Here is a 15,070-nt window from a genome sequence, read left to right on the forward strand (position 1 = left end):
AAAAAAAAAGATTGGCAAAAGATGTTAGCTCAGGCGCCAATCTTAACAAAAAAAAAAAATGTAGAAAATAAAAACAACTGTAATCCCACTAAAAAGAAGGCTTCTTTGCAGAAAGGAAAACAATAAACAAGCTGAATAAAAGGAGGCAATAACTGGGATAAAGACAGACACACAGACCAACGGAATAAACCAGAGAGCCCAGAAGTAAACCTTTGCATATAGCATCAAGTGATTTTGACAGGGGGGCCAAAAGCAGGCAATGGGGAAAGGACAGTGTTTTCACCAAATGGTGATGGGAAAACTGGATATTCACACGCAGAAGAATGAAGTTGGACCCTCACCTTACACCAGACACAGAAATTAACTCAAAAAGGATCAAAGACCTAAAAGTAAGACCCAAATTATAAAACTTTTAGAAGAAAACAGGGCAAAAGATTCATGACATTGTATTTGGTGATGATTTCTCGGATGTGACACCAAACGCACAGGCAGCAGGAGTAAAAATAGAGAAACTGGACCACATCAGAATGAAAAACTTCTGTGCATCAAAGGACACAATCAAAAGAATGAAAAGGCATCTATGCAATGGGACAAGGGATTTTCAAATTATGTATCTCATAAGGGGCTGATATCCAGAATATATAAAGAACTACTGCAACTCAACAACAAGACAAATAGCCAGATTTAAAAATGGGCAAAGGACTTGAGTAGACATTTCTCCAAAGAAGATACACAAATGGCCAACAAGCACATGAAAAGATGCTCATCACTAATCATAGGAGAAATGCAAATCAAAACCACAATGAGATATCACATTGTATCCATGAGGATGGCCGCTAGCAAAAAACCCAGACAATAACAAGTGTTGGCGAGGATGTGGAGAAACTGAAACCCTTGTGCACTATTGGCGGGAAGGTACAATGGTGCAGCTGCTTTGGAAAACAGGATGGCAGTTCCTTGAAAAATTAAAAATAGAATTACCCTATGATTCAGCAATTCCACTTCTAGGTATATATCCAAATTGAAAGCAGAGTCTCAAAGAGATACATGTACACCCGTCTTCGTAGCAGCATTATTCACAAGAGCCAAAAGGTGGAAGCAACCCAAGTGTCCAATGGATGAACGGATGAGCACAATGCGTTACATCCATACAGCAGAATATTACTCAGCCTTAAAAAGGAAGAAAATTTTGGCACATGCGACAACGTGAATGAACCTGGAGGATATGATGCTAAGTGAAATATGCCAGACAGAGAAAGACAAATACTGTATGACTCCAGTTAACGAGTTATCTGGAGTGGTCAAACCCATAGAAATAGAAAGGAGAGTAGTGATTGCCACGGGCTGGGAGAGAAGGAAATAAGGAGTTGTCAATGGTTGTTTAATGGGTATAGAATTTCAGTTTTGCAAGATGAGAAAGTTCTGGAGATCGGTTGCACAACAATGTGAATGTACTTAACACTCCTGAACTGTGCGCTTAAAAATGGTTAAGATGGTAAATTCAATGTTATGTAAATGTTATGTAAATTCAATGTTATGTAAATTTTATCACAATTTTAAAAATGGACTAGTAAAGACAAAAAAAAAAAAGAGGCAAGAATTTTTCCAAACTATAATCATTTCAAAATGAAAATCAGTTTTCAAAAAGAATAAAATATTAAAGCACCATGTCTGGGGAAAATGGGAGAGAAAAAGCTGGAATAAGCTGACTGTGTGAATGCTTTTTTTCCCAAACCCTAAATAAGCTATGGAAGCTTTAAAATGAATCAAAATTAATTACAGTCAAAGCGTATTGAGTTTTCTAACGGTGCCGTTTACTCAAAGCCTCAGGACAAGTACAATAAAATTGTCATTGAAATGTTGCACATAACATTCATCACAGCAATAAAAGGAAACTGAAAAACCATCACCCTAAACACATTTCCAACCCACCTGTGCCTGACAGACAGCTGAGAAATGTGACACTTTCAGCCGACCTCTTGATCAGGGTGCCAAGGAGCAAAGGAGAAGCAAATCCCAGGGGTAGACAAGAGCAAAGAAGATTCCCTGGCTTAAACAGAAGAAAGTACTTACGAGGGGCTCCAGAAAAACTAGGCCATAGGGCACAGTTAAAAAAAAAAAAACAACTACGGGCCCGCCTGGTGGTGTAGCGGTTAAGCTCGTGCACTCTGCTTCAGTACCCCAGTTTTGCAGGTTCAGATCCCGGGTGTGGACCTACACACCATTTGTCAGCGGCCATGCTGTGGCAGTGTCCCCCATACAAAATAGAGGAATACTGGCACAGATGTTAGTTCAGGGTCAGTCTTTCTCAAGCAAAAGCAGGAAGATTGGCAACAGATGTTAGCTCAGGGCCAATCTTCCTCACCAAAAAAAAAAAAAAAAAAAAAGACTCAAGAATTCCCCCACCTCCACCAAAACTCTGTTCAGTGGCTTTCTGTTGAATCTAGAATAACATCTAAACTCCTTACTAAGATCTGAAAAGTACTCCATGAGCTGGCCTCTGCTCATCTCCCCTTGTTCACTATTCTATAAATCAGGGGTCAATGCACTTTTTCTGTAAAGGACCAGACGGGAAGGATTTTAAGCTTTGCAGGCCATACAGACTCTGTAGCAACTACTCAGCTCTGCCGTTGTAGCATGAAAGCAGCCCTGGAGAACATATAATTGAACAGGTGTGTCTGTGTCCCAATTCACAGACACCGAAATTTGAATGTCATATTATTTTCACGTGCCATGAACTATTATTGTTCTTTTAGTTTTTTTCAACAACTGAAAAAATAAAAAACCTTCTGAGTTCATGAGCTACATTTGAACTGCAGGGTGCAGTTTGCTGAGCCTGTTTTCCTGGCCTTTGCACACACTGTTCCCTTTGCCTTCAATGCTTTTCCCCGCACTCTTGGCCTGGTTAACTTCGCATCCTTAAGGTATCAGCTTAAATGCTGCTTTCTCAGAGGAGCCTCCTTTATTCCTCCACATCCAAATAGTTCCCTTTGAGCCTCTTTCATAGTGTCCTGCCTTTTTTCCCACAGGACTTACCAGTTTGTAATTATATACTAACTTTTTGTGCTTATTGTTCAATGTTTGTCCTGCCCTGGACTGAAAGCTTTGCGAGGGCAGGGGTTATTTGATCTTGCTCACTATACCCCCAGCATCTCGTGCCACGCCTGGAATGTAGGAGGCACGCAATGAACATTTGTTGAATGAAGGAATGCTGTCCCACAAAGTTCTCATTTGTCTCGTCCGTGGCCTGAAGCCCACCTTGGTGGCTGCCGCCCTCACCAGTGGAAGGGGAAAAACCTACACTGGGGTCAGCTGGGCCACTCCGGGGGAGGGAGAATGCGCGGGGAGGGTTCGCTCGGACCAGAACTTCTCACGCCTGCGTCCGTTTTTGGCACAAACACATCCCTCTTATAAACTGACGGTTTCCCATCAGTTCAGGGATTCTTGAAAGGACAATTCCCCTCAAGGAAAATAACCAAGGAGCTCTCAGCAATAGTTCCTTCCTTTTTAATTCCCACTCGATACCTCGAATTAACAATTAGGCAAGTCTCCATTGGTGCTAACAGGTCTTCAACACCTCTCTGAATTTGCCGTAGTCTCTTTTTCACCAAAGATGGAGCAAAGCTCCAAACTCAGAACCTTCGAGAGGCCACAACTTATGACTAGAATTTAACTATTTCATTTGGTAAATTTAACACACAATAACATACTTTTGGTGTATAGTTCTATGAGTTTGAACACGTGCACAACCACCCCCACAATCAGGACACAGAACGGGTCCATCACCCCAAACTCCCTCTGAGATCAACTCCGCCTCCCACCCCTTGCCCACCACTGACCTGGTCTCCGTCCCCATCATTTAGCCTTTTCCGAAATGTCATGTAAATGGAATCGCACAGTACGTAGCCCTCTCAGACTGGTTTCTTTCACTTGGCGTAATCTAGCTAGAATTTCATAACATGGTTTGGTTTTCCCTGCATGTGTGTATATATATATATAAATATATAATCACCTGTATTTACAAGCAAGCGGTACGCTTTCCATTTATATTAATGACATAAGTTTCCAGTTAAAGTAAATCTATTCCATAAAAAGAACAGACAAATGTTAGTATGCATGGTAAGAAAACGAGCAAAAATTAGGAAAGTGGAACTCAAATGACCAAATTTTGGGAAACAATAATGATATGCAATAATATAATTACATACTCCCTCCCTCCTCTCAACACACACATGCAAAATATCAGTCTGTAATTCTAAGTGTTCCTAGAAGGGAAGGAAGGAAAAAGAATCTAAAAAAGAGAAATGGCTCATCCCCAAGCATCTCATTTCAACCAAGCTTTCCTAATTGCAGTTCTGGAAACTTCGATTCCTTTCTCAGGCACCTGATCTTGGAAAGAAAATTCCAGCACAAAGGATCAAGGTCGCCCCTCCTGAGCGGTTGCCCAGGTACCAGGCCACCCAACACGCAAACACACCCACATTTCAGTGGAAACGGACATTCTATTTGTTTGCAAGGGCTTGCCTGTTCTTTCTGGGCTTGTGAGGGTACCTGAACAATGACTTTGGTTGTCATCAACGAGGCCGTTACAAATCCTTTATCTGGGATCCTCCACCTGCAATGTGTAACGTTTAGAACGAGGAAATAATAGCAATGTAAACAGTCTCTTAAAAGAAAGTGAGCGCAAAACCTTCGCTCATTCATTGAACAAAACCCTCCCGGGAGGAAACCCTTGTTGGCACGTGGCCCACGGGCATTTCAGAGACCGTTTCCACCTCTGACCCAGACACACGGACAGCCACACGCTTGGATCCCTCAAAAAACAAGGTCTGCGCATGCGAGAGACAGACACCAAAGCTATGAATCGGAGGGGAAATATGAACAGAGCAAAATGGGTACATCTTCTTTTTCTTTATTTTTTCCCTTCACCTTCCAAGAACAAGAAGATGTACCCGTTTTGTAATTTCCTTTCCTCAGGGTTAAAAAATTGTCTTGAAAATTTAAAGGGTTCTTGTTCTTTTAAAGATAATTATATTTTATCAATGAAAAAGAATACAAGATTTTTAGTTTGTTAAGCACATGAGGAAGTGTCAGAGGCTGGAAAACGAAAAGGAATTTTAGTCTCATGAAGGGCAAAAATCCATCCAGAGAATGGTCTAGCATTTAGTACTGAGGTAGCAAATATGCTTCTTATAACACGGAATGAAAATGAGTGCGAGCCTTTTTTTTTTTTGGTGAGGAGGATTGGCCCTGAGCTACCATCTGTGCCAATCTTCCTCTATTTTATGTGGGACACTGCCACATCATGGCTTGACGAGCAGTGCTAGGTCCATGCCCAGGATCCAAACCTGTGAACCCTGGGCTGCTAGAGTAGAGCATGCGGACTGAACCACTACACCACTGGACCAGGCCCGGGGGGGGTTTGGGAAATAAAGCAGAAAAAAAAAAAAAGATTGGCAACAGTTGTTAGCCCAAGTGCCAATCCTTAAAAAAAAAAAAAAAAAAAGGAAGATTGGCAACAGCCTGGGTGCCAATCTTAAAAAAAAAAAAAAAAAAAGAGCTGGAGGGTATCTGTTAAAAAAAAAAAGAATGTAAAGCCGGCTGGCGCAATTGAATTTCAAGACAGTGTTTGCGTTCTGGTGCCTATGCTCCGTGTGACGTGCAGGGCGTGTGGTTGACTTTTATTTTATTGTAGAAAGAGACTGGTCGGAGCCATGGATGTAGGGCAATGATTCTCAATCAGGGCAATTTCGCCCCCCGACAGCACACTTCACAACATCTGGAGGCATTTTTGGTGGTCCCGACTTGTGGGGAGGGATGTGCTATTGGCATCTATTAGGTAGAGGCCAGGGATGCTGCTAAATATATGTCCCCATATACAGGACAGCCCCCGACACGAAAGAATGGTCTGGCCCAAAACGTCAACAGTGGCGAGGCTGAGAAACCCTAATCTAGAGATCATCTAGGGTAATACTGTCCAACAGAACTTTCCATGATGATGGTATTGTTCTGTACCTGTGCTGTCCAATACGGCAGCCACTACATGTGTCTACTCAGGACTTAAAATGTGGCCAGTGTCACTGAGAAACTGAATTTCTCATTTGATTTAAATTTAATTCATTTTAATGTAAACAGCCGCAAATGGCTATGGAGCTACCATATGAACAGTGCGAGTCTAGGAAAGGATGGAGCCTAAAGGAACTCCAACATTTTAAGCTTCGCTGATCAGTGTTCATCGGAGATGATGAAGCTCGGCCGCCCGTGAGAGTCACTTGGGAGCTCGCTGGAGACTGGGCCCAGGGATCATCAGGTGATCGACTGGTCCTCGTTTACCCAGAACTTTCTCGGTTTTAACATTGGAAGTTCCACATCTGGGGAACCCCATTCGTCCTGGAAAACCACCCTAGCCCAGGTTCCAGTCCCAGAAATAGTGACTGAGAGGGTCTGGAGTGAGACCGGGCGGGAAATTTGCTTTTTTATCACGTTTCCCGGGTGATTCTTCTATGTGCCAAAGTCTGAGAATCACTGCAGGTCAGCCAGTTAACGGAGGCCGCAAGGAGCAGGCGGACAGGTGGGAGCAAAAAAGTGGCCTCACCGGTTACTTGTGCCTTGGCAGTTTGGCGCCTTTTTGCCTGGCTGGACGGCCCCAGCCTGTCGCAGAAGAATGAGGATCCCTCCCCGGGACAGCCAGAGACAACACGAGGTGCCCGTCACGGCTCCTGCATCCACGCAGACCTGCTCGAAGGAGTGGGATCCTCTGCTGCCCAAGGAAGGACTCTGCTTCCTGGAGGCCTGCAGGCCGTGGAGACCCTCCTCTCCTCCTTTCCCGCTGGCCACGTGCTCAGAATCCTGCCAGGAGCAGCGGAAAAGAACAAACCCGGATGCCCCCTGCGGCCAGGGAATCCTGCCCTTTCTACCGCTGGGTCTCAGAAACACAGGAGGGGGCAGCAAGCAGAGTCGAGCTTCATCCACACTCTGAATCTGAGTCTGTGTCAAGTCTCCCTCTTTTAGAAGAAAAAGAACCTCCTTCTAGATCCATCTCTGGAAACAGGAGCTTAGCTCTTAATCAGACTAATTCAGATCCCTACAATATAATAGTGTGTATAATGCCTATTTAAACAAACATTATATAACACAACTTAAGTACCGTTGTTCCAGATTTGTGGAGCGGAAAATAGAAGCACAAATCAATGATAACAAAACAACTAATATGTATGTGCCAGGTTCTGTTATAAGAACCTGACAGGGGTTAACCCATTAAATCCTTACCATAGCCTTAGGAATAGACGCTATTATTATCCTTATTTCACTGAGGATACTGAGGCACAGAGAGGTTAAGTAACTTGGCCAGGAATCACAGCCAGTAAAGAGTAGAGCCTGGATATAAACCCAGGCAGTCTGATTCTGCAATTGGCATCATTGTGCTTTACAGTTTCCAAAGATATAAAGTAACTTGCCAGAAGTTAAATGGCTTGTCCATATCCAGGGCCAGAAGCTGGGTCTACAGAACTCCAAGTTCTGGGTGCCTTCATTGAGCCACAGGACAAATCTGATTGGTCCTTGATTGGTCACATAACAAATTTCTTGAAGCGGTTCAGGATGAAGGGACAAAATGCTAAATATCATATTGTGTTTAGTAAGTAACAAAAGAAATTGCATTCTGATTCAAGATGGCAGACTGAGCCCACGGGCTGACCTTTCTTCCCTCCTGGAGTCCAATGAAGCTCCAGAAAAGACACAGAAAAGGGAATAAACCCATAACAACGTAAAGAAGAAGGCAAGAGGGAGGCAACCATTGGACTAGAGGTGATGACGAATTTCCGGGAGACAGGAAGTGAACGAATTCATCGATGGAAAGCTCAGGTGGAGGAAACCGTGGATCAAACCAGTTACCAGGGAAAGACGGGCAGAGGGGGAATGCTCCACTCAGCTCAGCGGCAGGAAGGTGCCCCGCTCGGGGCAGGCAGGTAGGGAGTGCCAGAGGGGCTGTGAAGCAGGAACTAGAGAATTTCATCTTGTTGCAGAACAAGTAGGCTGCTTCCACCCCGGTACCTACAGGGTGCCCGTTGATTTCAGGATGGACACCGTGTACTAAAGAATTTAATCTTACCCAAAGAGAGGTCTGGCCTTTGCCCTTGGCTCCTGGGAGGTCGTCTCCAAGCTCTTGGAAAGTCCTGCTCAGTACAAGTATCTTTGTTTACCTGGGGCCCTGGGCCAGCCAGATAGAAATGAGGGGATTTGGGGGCTTGGGGGGACCTGGGTCAGGCAGTATCAGCTGACCTCCTGAGGGGCTGGACACTGAGACCAGCCATGTGGGTGCCAACTCTGTCTATGTGACAGAGCCCAAGTAAAGATTCTGGACACCAAGCCTTGGGTGAGCACCCTGGTTGGCAATAACCTGTGCATATGGTCACCATCGATGCTGGGAGAGTGACGCTGTCCATGACTCCATGGAGAGAGGACAATTGGAAGCCCCACATTTGGTAATTTCCTGGATTCCGCCCTATGTGCTCATTTTAGTCTCTATCCTTGAGCTGTAATAAACCATAACTGTGAGCATAACAGCTTTCAGTGACTTCTCTGAGTCCTTCTGGAGATTAATGAACCTAAGGGTGGGCCTTGGGGACCCAGAACTTGCGATGGGTGTCAGAAACTAAAGGGGTCTTGGGGACTGTACTCTCTAGATTTGCAGACACAAAGAGCCTCTCTCTAAACACAGGGCTCAAACTTTCTGGGGAGAATTAAGCCCTGAAGGAGAAAGTTGCTACCCCAGATTAAATTCAGATTTAATGTGGCTTGCCCACCTGGTAGCCAGCCATCTCAGTTAGCCCTGCCATTCAGGGATGGGGTCTGCTGGGGAAACGCACCCACCCCCAGCGGGGTTAACCACCACAGCTGTCCATTAATCCAGTCCTCCATCCAGAAAGAAAACAGCTAAACAAGGATCACTAAGCATCAGAGGAAAACCAAAGACGCAAAAGAACGGGAAAGAAAAGCAACATTGTTGAAACAGAGGTAATCTGGGAGAAAGAATTTAAGAACTTTTAATTTACTATCCTCAGAGACATTTGAGAGAGTTTCTACCCATAAACAGGCTGTTACAGGAAAATATGAACCAGCTGTCATAAAAAAAAAACAACAACAGAGGACAAAGAGAAGCAAGTTAAAAAAATGCCTAACTCTTTAAAATTTAACAGGAGGGTCAGAAGATAAAGTCAAGAAAATCTCCCAAAAATGAAGAGTAAAGAATTAATGAAAAATACGTTAGGAAAGTTCAGAGATATAGAAAACTGGCCCAGGAAGTCCAATATCTATAAAACAGAAGTTCCAGAACAAAGAAAATGCAGGAGCTGAAAATATCAAAGGTAACAATAAAAGAAAATACCTGAGCTGACAAAGGACAAGGGTCTTCAGACTGAACAGGCCACCAAATGTGGATAAAAATGAATGAGAAACGCCCACATTCAAACACTCCCTCACAAGATTCTCGATTATAACAGCAAAGAGGAAATCTTAGAAGTGTTCAGAAATAAAATCGTTTAATCTACACAGGAGGAAGTCAGACTTACGGCTGTCCTCAGCAACAAAGGATGCTATTAACAGTGGGGTCGTGCCTTCAAAATTCAGAGGAAAAATGACTTTTAACCGAAAATCCTGTGCCCAGGCAAACTACAAAATTAAGTTTGAGGACAAAAATAGAGACGTGGGGAGATACGCAAAGTGGAAGAAAGTTTACTTCCCGCGCACTTGTCCGTTAAAAATTGCTCGAGAATAAGCTGAAGGGAGACACAGAAGGTATTGGAGACGCAGGACGGCAGGACCTTCAAGAGGCCATAAAAAGAAACCACAGGTCAACAGCTGTACTCAGGCCTGAAAAGCATTTGGTGCAAATTCTGCCGCCCCACAGAGGATGAGTCAGAGCCTGGTGACCTCAGAGATGGGGTGAACGCTGTGTGTTTTCTCTGTCAACAAGAGAAATTAAAGACAAATAGAAATTGCAGGCCATCTCCCAAAAGCTGAATAAGAAAGTCACGATCCGGAAATGAAATCACTAAACTCTGACCTGATTGAGCAATTAAGGGAGTCCACGAGAAAAACAACTCAATACACCGGGATTTAGGGATCAGTTTCCTTGATGGCTCAGATTTAGCAAATTGCGTGTCTTTTTCTCTGATCCAACTTCCCTAACATGCACGTAACTGTAAATTTGTAGCCATGTATACTAGTTTTCAATTTAAGAATCCACCCAGAGACAAAGAAACATAATTACAGTTTATACGACAGAAGATACATGTTTATAAGCCACGACTTGTAAAAATACGACAGTTTCTAGAAGTAGGGAAATGGATGAGAGAAGATCCTGACTAAAGGAGAGTGTCAAGGTGCTAATGTCCTCATTTTGTGATGTGGGGAGTCAGGAAATACTGTCCAAAGGTCATGGAACTGTAAGTATACCATCAGCAGTGGTTCTCAACTCGGGGGGACTTGCCTCCGGGGATTTTTGGCAAAGTCTGGCAAATTTTTGGTTGCCACACTAGGGTGTGGGTGTGTGGGTGCTACTGGCCTCTAGTGGGTGGAGGCCAGAGATGCTCCTAAACATCCTACAATGCACAGGACAGCCCCCACAGCAAAGAACTATCCAGCCCGATATGTCAATAGTGCCAAGGTTGAGAAACCCTAATTTAGACCCGCAAAAGGGAGCAAATTAAAAAATATAAATAAGAAAAATGGAAGAGAAGGAACCACATGGGAGAAAGGGGAAGAGAGAAAGGAGAGGAAATGAAGTGTCAGTGAGCTGAATTCTTGAGCTTTCCTATAACAGAGTCAATGCGTACTATGGACATCGGACAAAGCAAGACATCATTTAGACTTTTGATGGTAACCAGTGAAAGAACGAAACCCAGCAATGGTTAAGGGTGGTCGCCTCTGCAGTGTGGGATTTGGCGCAGGACAGAGGGGAAGGAAGCACGCAACTTTCACTGCCTACCCTTTGGTATCATTCGGAATATTTTTTGACATGTGCATACCTCTTACTTATGGCTTTTTGAAAATAAAATATATGATGTCCGAAAATCCCATTAAAACATATGAAAATTAAGTAAGGACTTAAAAATACGAAGAAATGAGTAGTGCAGGTCTTGGGACAATCAGATCAGTGTCCCTAAGTAGGTAGCAGCAGCCTGGACACAGGGGTTTTGAAGCAGAAGACTGGCGTTTAGTTTGAAATATAGTATCATAAGTGCTCCTTCCTCTCGGAGAAGCCAAATCTCGCTCTCTCTTTTTTTTTAACTCATTTCTTCAACACTCACATCTTGAATTCGGCCATCTTTTTGCCCATGCTGGGTAAGTATGATGTTAAGCTTGGGAAGTTTCTAGATTCGGTGCTATTTGCTGCAGGGCCAGGAGTAGAGTGAGGGAGGGAGGCCTGGGATGCAAATTTAAGAGGGTCCCCAAAATTCCTGTAATCAAGATAAATAATATTTTAATGCAGTATTTGTCTTTTCCTTTTTTTTTTTTCTCCCCAAAGCCCCAGTACATGGTTCTACATTCTAGTTGTAAGTCCTTCTAGTTCTTCTGTGTGAGCCACCACCACAGCAGGGCTACTGACAGACGGGTGGTGTGGTTTCATGACCTGGAACAGAACCAGGGGCAACTGAAGGTGTGAGAGCACCAAACTTTAAACACCAGGCCTGGGGCCGGCCTGGTGGCACAGCAGTTAAGTGTGCACATTCCGCTTCTCAGCGGCCCGGGGTTTGCCAGTTCGGATCCCGGGTGTGGACATGGCCCCGCTTGGCAAGCCATACTGTGGCAGGTGTCCCATGTATAAAGTAGAGGAAGATGGGCATGGATGTGAGCTCAGGGCCAGTCTTCCTCAGAAAAAAGAGGAGGATTGGCAGTAGTTAGCTCAGGGCTGATCTTCCTCAAAAAAAAAAAAGAGTAAAAAAAAAAAAAACCAAGCCCTCAGGGTTGGCTCAAATGCAATATTTTTTAAAGCAGGAAATAAGGCAAAAATCCATGATGAACAAAATATCAACATTTGCAGTAAAGACAGGATAGGGATTACTGGTTATCCTTTTGCTCCAATTCGGCTGGACTCCACACTGACGGGCAGGCCGGCCCCCGCAGTCTGGCTCTTCCTTGAGTCACAGGCTGCCAGGTACCCTCATCTCACCCCAGAAATGACAGTCGTGGGGGCAAATAGAGCCATCTGCCTGGAGCCCACCACCTACCTCCTCTCATTTGAAGACCTTCCCTGCGATCGCACAATTTGTAAGTCAAGTCTCCACCACAGGAGAGAATTCCACCTCTCCTTTGGAAAGCCACGAGTTGGCATTTGCGGGGGTGGGGGGGACGCTAATACACCAAACATCACAGTAACGGTGGTCTCCAGTTCTTCCTGTGAACTATAGAAACAGGCCTTCCTTTTCTTCTTTTAAATGATACCCACCTAGATTCAAATGCCTCAGAAAACGAAATCTGTTTGTCCCAGCCTTTGCAACAATACAGAAATCTTTATCAGTCCCTTCTTTCTTCTCCTATGAATAAAGAGCGTCCTTCCTGGAAATCAGCTGGGGTTTATCTCCAGGAACATTGACCCTTCGGCAGCTGGAAATGATCTGAGCACTAATTTAGTCTAATCCACCACTCCATTCCGGGAACTCATGGCGAATGTGTTCCATCGAGTGATTCACTAAACACTTAGAAAGACGTTTGTTTATACCTTGAACCTGACTCTGCCTCCTGGGAGAGGCCCCTTCCTGGCAAAACAAGACTATAAACCCCACTGCCTTGACACCCATCTCCACTGTGCCTCTCTTCCCCACTCCACAGCAGAGGAATCTAGTCAAACGACAACCACAATAATAAGCATAAAGACGGCACCATTTATTGAGCGCTACTTGAGTGCCAGGCACTGTGCTGTGCCCTTCACATGTATTAGCTGCTGAATCCTCAAATAACCTTATGGAGAGGTACTATTATCCCCACTTTATGATTACATTGAGGCCTAGAGAGGTTAAGTAATTTGCCCAAGGCCACACAGCTAAACAGAGGCAGAATGGGATTTGAACCCATGCCTTTCTATCTGAATTTTGACTATCATCGTCATCATTGTCATCAGAGGAAGAAGAGGAAGAGGAGAAGGAAGAGGAGAAGTGGTTAGAGATGACATTTCCTGAGGACTTCACGTGTACCATATTCTCTTATTAGCGCTGATATGCATCCGTGGAGGTGGGAGCTCTTAGAATACCACCCATTCTGCAGACAAGCAAACTGAGGCCAGAAAGTGACAAAAACTCCCCCAGCATCTCCTAGTTAGGACCCAGGAAGCCCAGGTTCCCACTCAAGCAGACAGCTCTAAAGCTTGCTAAGACAACACACTCCCTTGCTCCCACCTACCCAGTCATTCTTTCCTCCAACCAATATTTGTGGTGCATGTTCTGGATCTGGCATTCCGCAACGCGCAACAGGACAGCCCCAGTTTTTGTCCTTCTCCCATGACGCATCCCCAAGTGCTCCCCATCATTTCTGTGTCCCCTGGCCCTCCCCCAAAGCAGCCTCTCACCTGCCCTCAGGCCTACGGGAACACACAGGTGTCCCCTCCACTCTGCCAAGGCAGTGGGCCCTCTTTGGTTCTTAGCCCATCTTTTTCTGCCTTACACGCAGCCCTGGACTTGCTCTCTCCGTCGTACCACTGGCCACTGGCTCCCCGGAAGGAGATAGTTACCAGCTCCGTGGCAGTTTTATGCCACTCTGGTTATCATCTCTTCCCTCGCCAGCCAATGAAGAACCAGGTCTCGCCGGGTTAAACGCAGATCAGTCCTTGACCTGCGACATGATGGCCGCACCGCGGCCTCTGCATGCTGGGTTTGCTAAGAAGCACACTGTCTGGAGCTGAACGGTGCATTTCTTTCTTCCTGAACCCCAGCACCTCCCTCTCATCAATATTCTTTCAGCATCTGTGCAATAAAAAGATCAAAGTCCTTTCTAAAGGTTATTTTATTTCTTAGAGTTATAAGGAAGTAAGTAAGATTAATTTCCCGGATCCTCCCCGCCCAGAGTGAGGTGGCACAGAAAGAAACTATCTTTTCCTTTCTGCAACAAAGCATTCTTCCTGCTGGAGAACCCCAGGCTTCACCAGACACCGTCAGGCACGGGCCACCATGTTCTGCAGATTCAGCCCCTGGGGCAACATTCAGATCTTACAGGTTTAACTGCTTCCCTGCCAGAGGTGAAGGACAGGCAGCATGGAATCAGCCCACGTTTCAAGGCAGGCTGACTGACGCGAACCCTGACTCCAGCACTTTACAACTCTACCCTTCTGAACCTCAATCCCCGCCCCCCACATCTGCAAAATAGGGACGATACACCCTATCTCCTAAGAGCTAAATGGGTTAACCTTAGAGAAATGTTGGACCATTTCCTGCTCAGGTTACTTCCAGCCACCTAAGACCAAATTCCCAGAGAGAAACTGGCAGTGGCTAGAATGCTAATCCTCCAGGCACAGTGAACTCTGGAATTCATTCATTCTTTATTCATGCAGAAAGAAAGAAGGAAGTAAATGACCCAGGCCTATGGTAAGATTTCCATATTTTTACAAATGCCAGAACAAACCAGTTCCGTTTCTATGGCATTTGAATCTGGGTGGGCATCACCTAAAAGAAAATCCTATGTCTGGAATTCCCAAGAGTAACTGGGGGCCCACAGTTACTGTTCCCAACCTTTGATGTATTAGCGCCCCTAATAAGCACAAAATCGTGGCTTTCCAAAGGAGTGGCAGAATTTTTTCCCATCATAGAGACAGACTTGGTTTATAAGTTGGACAATCAGAAGAAAGTTCTGTCAACGAAAATAATCCATCACCAATCTATAAATGAAAATTTGGGTGAGTTTATTCTGAGCTAAAATGTGAGGACCATGGCCCAGGGCCTTTCTTCTGGAAGGAAGAAAAGGCACCGAAGAAGTGGGGTGTACAGAGTGTTATATACCCCCAAAGAGGATGTTTCACATATGATTGAAATGTCCTTTTTACAACAGTCACGAGACTGCTCTGTTGGCACAGTGATTGATG

General features: G+C 44.7%; 1 protein-coding gene across 4 annotated transcripts in view; it reads right to left on the bottom strand.

Annotated features, from left to right (window-relative positions):
* TMC5 (transmembrane channel like 5) overlaps positions 1–15,070 on the bottom strand; it is a 73,872-nt gene that overhangs the window by 53,002 nt on the left and 5,800 nt on the right. Inside the window, exon 1 of one of the 4 annotated variants that reach the window (XM_070566617.1) lies at positions 13,565–13,988. The exons of 1 other annotated variant lie outside the window; for it this stretch is intronic. The gene's annotated coding sequence lies outside the window, so the exon portion shown is untranslated. Of the gene's footprint in view, positions 1–11,309; positions 11,460–13,564; positions 13,989–15,070 lie in introns of those variants that run through there. 2 more of the 4 variants (XM_070566620.1, XM_070566619.1) reach the window with 2 other exon arrangements.

The sequence above is a fragment of the Equus przewalskii genome, chromosome 12, assembly GCF_037783145.1.
Source record: "Equus przewalskii isolate Varuska chromosome 12, EquPr2, whole genome shotgun sequence".
Taxonomy (NCBI): Eukaryota; Metazoa; Chordata; class Mammalia; order Perissodactyla; family Equidae; genus Equus; species Equus przewalskii.